Below are 6,000 nucleotides of genomic sequence, written 5' to 3' on the forward strand. Positions count from 1 at the left end.
GTCTTGATCAAATAACCCAGTTCAATCAAGACCAAATAATTTATTTCAGTACCCTTTCATAGCTTATGCCCAATAGCTATTTCTTCATTTACCTGCCAGGCTGACTAGTGTCCGAACTCGTAGACATATCTTCGACCATAGCAGCGATGATAATTCAGACCTGCACATGAATGATGGAATTGCTTTTGGAGATTTACACGGAAACCATACCATCAATGAAAAGCTCCGGAATAACCTGCATAACTATGACAACAGGGTAGTAAACCAAAACGAAATTACCTTGGCAAGAAGTTTGGCGCACAGGGTAGAATTCTATGACGGTCATAAACTAGAAAGTAAAATCAGTAAAATTTCCATAGACTTTCACTTTAGGCTGACCATCACTACTTCATTCAACCAAAACAGCATAAGTTCTCAAATCTCGAAGCAAAAAAAGAATGCAAAATTAATAACTGGTAACCACTTCGTACAAAGAGTACAAAAATCCTCAGAAGAACTGAGCATACCTTAAACACAGATACTTACTCCCAATTCGTTGTATAGCATTATCCTTGCAGCAGCATGAGTTTATGGTAGAGGAATAAAATCGCAAAAAATTCAAAATATGCTTAAAAAAATTTATTTCCAATGCATCCTTTTATTTGCATCCCAAAAAGTCACAGAACAAAGAGACAGTATGCAAGGCCAGATTTAAATAGCAATTAATGGCAGTGGAATGCCCTCTCCTCAGAATATAAATATGAAAATTAGAGAATAAACAAAATTCATGTTAAGTAATTAATTCTTGATATGTCAGCAGAAGCATTGCAACGAAAAATCATCAAATGCAAAGGCAACAAACACAGTACTCAATATAGAATAAGAATGCATCACAATTCCTAGTTACAGAACAAAATGACAGTACCCAAGGGCAGAATTGCATGGTATATAATAGCAGTGGAAGTTTTTATGCTCTTTCCTCGAAATACAAAACTGAAAATTAGAGAATAAACAGTCGTCGTTTAAAGTAATTATGCTAAACATATCAGCAGAAGCAAGAGCAATGCAATGAAAAATAAAAGCATATTCACTACAATGTAACAGTATACACAATCGCTGTCAACAACGGATCTCCTTATCCTGGTGCAATTGCTGGTACCACTCTCCTATCTTTTTATTTATTTTACCAAAACCGACATGAACCAGCGTAGGCTTCTTATCAGCATCTGAGGAAATACCAAAGAACACACATAAAGCATCAACTGATACAAAAGATGCAATCAATAGAAGATCAATTGTAAAAGGAGGGAAGGAATAAATGACAAGAGTAAAAATATACCAAGCTAATAGCGTTGTAACAATTGTAATATTTATCATGATGAATCATAAGCACGCAAGAGGATTCCCACATGCATACCACACGGTCACAAAAATGTCACATACGCCAGAAAGTTACACTCGTTCATTTATAAAAAGGCTAAACTTGCCAAACACTCGTGAAGGCAATCTACCCTGAAGCTAGAAGTTGCAAAAACATTGTCAATATTTTCTGATTAGTTCTCAGAAGGTTCATTGAACACAGTCTTGAAGTAGGAATTCGATAAATTGGCTTTAACGAAACTGTTTGCTAATACTTATCCATCATCATATTTTAGCGATCAAACGGAAGATACTTTACATTGCTCATACTTCCCTAACACCAGACCAAAATGCTTTGGAGTTATCCCGTAACTCCTCTACAAGTGTTTTCATTTTAAAATTCGTCATTGCATTCCTGAAGGCTTCCTAAAGCTTTAAACAACTTATATTTTTTAATTAGTAACACGAGATAATTACTGGATGAATCAGTATTGACGTCTTCCATTTTAGCAGGGCATCCTCTCTGTCGCTTTAATGATTTTCTCACTCCCGCGTCAGCCCATCTCGTTAGCCAATCTTTTTAGCATTTTACTAAAAAGGTTGGCTAACTAAAAACTTTTGAGCTGTGACCTTTTCCTGTGATATGCGTTACAAATTTCCTATTTCACTATTAATGGAAACCTATATGATCAATATTTTAAAGCTTATATATCCAATGGTTCCAAACATAACTACGACCACGTATGTAAAATCACAAACTCTTAAAATGTGTTTATATTCACCATGCAAGAATGCCAATGGGGAACTTGCATGAATTTTTTTTATTTCACAGGCGGACAGAAAATTATTTTCTGAATACAACAAAGAAAACCGCATGTATATCTGAGTTTTCCTTCGCGAGATATTTAATGATAAATATAACGAATTTTAAAGCGCGGGAAAAACTCCCTCACCCCCCAAGCCACTGCCGACGAAGCCTCGATGACGTCAAAGGTGCCTAAACATCACGCGAAGCTATTGTTGTGATTGTTTGTAATAGTTGTCAGCAGTTGTTAGAGCTTCGTTTGTTAGACGTGTTGATTATTTTATATTTAAAGATAAATATCCGACGATATAGGCTTGGAAGCCCTCATATTTTGCATTATTTATAATATTAATGTCTGAGTAAGGGCATAAAATATAAAACTGGAGCAGTTAAACCAAAAATTTTATAATACCTAAATAAAATCGTTGTAGGAGTCTGAGCCACGGCCATTGGAAGGGGGATACGTTAATTGTAAGTTGATGTTATCGACGGCATATCATTCATTTAAGTATGTAATTAGAACGATTTTGATGTTTACTAATGTCCGCTTAGCTTTTATATACAATAACTTCGTCCGTTTATTCGTAGGTACCGGAGAATTCGTCGTTTAGGACTGTCTGTGCTTGTATTATGGGGTGAATTCCAGTCAATGCAACTTTTGCTCGCTGATTGGAGACATCTAGGAACATTTTTGTGCCAAAATAGTGTTATTTTCAACGTGACATCTCCCGTTAAGCTACTGCTAATAATCACAGTGCCAGTGGTTGTAATGCACAAAGTTTGACAAGATTGAAAAATATCGGCCAAGAGTTATCAGTTATCCATCGTGATTGCATTGTAAAAAGTGCTATTACGCTATCGATAAATGTCTAACAGTAGTGTAAAAATTGTCAGTGGCGTGCTAATCTCCGTTGTTCACCGTAGATATGACATTTCACGATCACGCTATTGAAACAAAAACTGAGTGTGAAGTTTGTTATTCCATAATTTCAACGATTGGTAGTGAGAAAAGTCACCTATGTCCCTTGTGTGGGCTAATTTAAGGGTTTAAATCAGTGAATAAATAGTTGTTTTCATCATAACGAGTTCTGTTATTGTAAGTTGTACGTGATGAATATAAGAATGTGACTTCCAGTTTTTGATAAGAGTATTTGCCTATTTCCCACTATATTTTTATGGTATATGCTAACATATTGTTTATGGATTTACCTATATTATTGAAATAGGTTGTAGCTTGTGTGTGTTTTGGCAGCGGAACCGATTCGCGATCTCACATGTGGATTGTGTGCAGACTGTTTTGCTGTGAATTCGTACCATAGGACCTTCTCCGCTAATTCGGCGTTGCCAAATTCAACAGCACAGCTTACTCTAATGTCGACAGCACAGCTTACGATCGTTATCCTCCAGTATTACAAGTTTCTTTTACATCTCGATTTGCCGCCGACGTATAGCAATAATTTGTCTTAACAAATTCCATGAGGGTCGTGGCATTAATTTTTGGTGTCCTGTAAAAAGGCTGGTGTCCTAACACCCCATGCCACACGCCTTTTAGGCGGCTTAAGGGGTATTATGTAGATGTAGAAGAATTGCAGGTGTACTATTCGAACGAGCGGCAACGTTATCATCCATTTCTCTGATAACTAAAACATACGAAGTGAAACGCTTGTCCTTCATCATCCCGATGTCGCATTATTAATATCCCAAGTAGTAATCGAGGCACAATAGGAATAGGAAAACTTGCCCAAGAATAACAGAACAAAATAAAGTGACGATGAGCGGCTAAATACTCCGCCAAAACAAATTTTACAGCATGCGCTCAGCGTATTTCCCAACTCCCTACGGTTGTTTAGGCACCTATGACGTCACGCCTGGCCTCGGCAACGCTCGGGTGTCTTCGCGCAGTGGTCGGCTCAGAGAAATTTTTCTCGATTTTAAATGCAATTTTTTTATTTCTTTTGGCGTTGAATGGAGAAACTGAAGGTATTTTTGCGAGCTAATGTATCCATTTGACTTATTCAAAATAGTTTTTAGAGCAATCTACGACCCATGCAAGTTCCTCATTCTACCTAATTTCAAGGAAAATTAAATTTAAATTTACCAAAATTATACATTTTTAAATAAGATGGTAAATTCTTACCTAATAAGAATCCCCAAAGACGATCAACAGTTCCACAACGTTGGCCGCCATAGCAAACTTCCCAAGCACCCTGGTAAACAATCGCGTATCGCGTAGCGGAGGATTGTTGCACAAACTCGCATTTGCTGCGTTCCAGCAGCGTGCTGCAGGCATGCTTTGCGCATGCGCTGCTGATGCGCTGCAATTGCATGTTTCGCCAGCGCGTTGCGAAAGAGCGCTGCACAAGCGCTGTTACCGCGCTTCATTGAAACGGAAACGAACTTGCAGCTGTGAAACCCCTGTGCAGCGCTGCTGCAGCTATTTGTGTTTAAGGGTAGTGCACTTTTTCATTCAATATACATCGTTTTTTGAACCACTCTCCATGACATTGATGCACATTTATCTATTCCGTTGGTTCAAACTCCATTTTAGAACTCTATCGTAATGTTTCAACTTGTAAAGTGTCTTGGAAAACACTAACGAGGCGATCGTCTCACTGAGGAAAACGACGATGAGGAGAAATTAAGCGTTTCTCAATGTTATTCGGTGGTCTCATCGAACCCTGAAATAGGAACTCCGTTCCCATACATTCCCTTCAGATTCCTTTTTTGAAACAGGTTTCTCCATAAAACTTCCTCTTATTACACCCATGGTTGAACTGTGCTATTAATGTCCTCACTTATTTTTACTGCAATGGCTTTGCAATTCAAATGTTGTGCTTGCTTCAATTCAAATGTTTATACGTCAGCATGACCCTATGCAAATGATGGTAGCCAAAAAACAGGTTGTCCTTAATGGCTACCTAAAGTTACTCCGTTTTATGTATTAACTATATTCTGTACTTTTATTTTTTGAAGTAATAAACAATTATTACTTACTTACTTAATTATGAAACCGCATGCTAACTGAACATTACTTCATAAACATTTTATCATTGCTCTATCTAACAAATCACTTGTGTGACGATTGGGCCCATGAATGAACTGTGGCTTGAATGTCCTCACTTATGTTGACTTCAATGGCTTTGCTTTTATGAACCTGCTTTCTATCTGAACCTTACTTCATAAACAATTTTTTCATTTCTCTCCCTAAGAAATCACTTATGTGTCGACTAGGCCCATGATTGAACTTGATGTTAATGTCCTCACTGTTGTTGACTTCAATGGCCTTGTATTTATGAACCTGCATGCCAACTGAGTCTTACTTCATGAACATTTTATCATTGCTCTTCCTAAGAAACCACTTGTTTGATGATTTGGTCCATAATTGAACTGTGACTTTAATGTCCTCACTGTTGTTGACATCATTGGCTTTGTATTTATGAACGAGCTTGCTAACTGAACTATTTTATATTGACTTCGAAGCCCTTTATGTCATCCACCTGCCACTTTTCTATGTAGTGTGCCACAAATGTTTTTTCTTTCCCCCCAAGTTTACGTCCCTGATCTGAGTAGGAAACTCATCCCTTAATTCTTCCTTAAGACTCAAAACTCATGTAATCTTCATAACCTTGGTACTCTCAACCTACCTCTTCCTTGTATCCTGTTTTTAAAATGTCCAACAAGTGTAATAAAAAATGAATTCACGTAAAATTTTCTTCAATTTTGCTTAAGGCCATCCTAATTTTCTGTGGTATTGCTGGTACCTTAGTTCGTAGAATCTATTTTACCTGGTCACTTGTTGTTAGCTAATTTTGATGAATAATGGGGGACAGAGTCGAGGAGATTGACAGAAAGTAGTT

General features: G+C 37.3%; 1 long non-coding RNA gene across 1 annotated transcript; it reads right to left on the reverse strand.

Annotated features, from left to right (window-relative positions):
• Positions 1-1,155: 1,155 nt before the first annotated feature.
• Positions 1,156-4,334, reverse strand: LOC124171592. Its single transcript, XR_006867860.1, has 2 exons — positions 4,281-4,334; positions 1,156-1,205 (listed from the first exon to the last, which is right to left on the reverse strand). It is a non-coding gene; the product is annotated as an uncharacterized LOC124171592 (long non-coding RNA).
• Between the last annotated feature and the right edge of the window lie 1,666 nt (positions 4,335-6,000).

This window comes from Ischnura elegans, chromosome X (assembly GCF_921293095.1).
Source record: "Ischnura elegans chromosome X, ioIscEleg1.1, whole genome shotgun sequence".
Taxonomy (NCBI): Eukaryota; Metazoa; Arthropoda; class Insecta; order Odonata; family Coenagrionidae; genus Ischnura; species Ischnura elegans.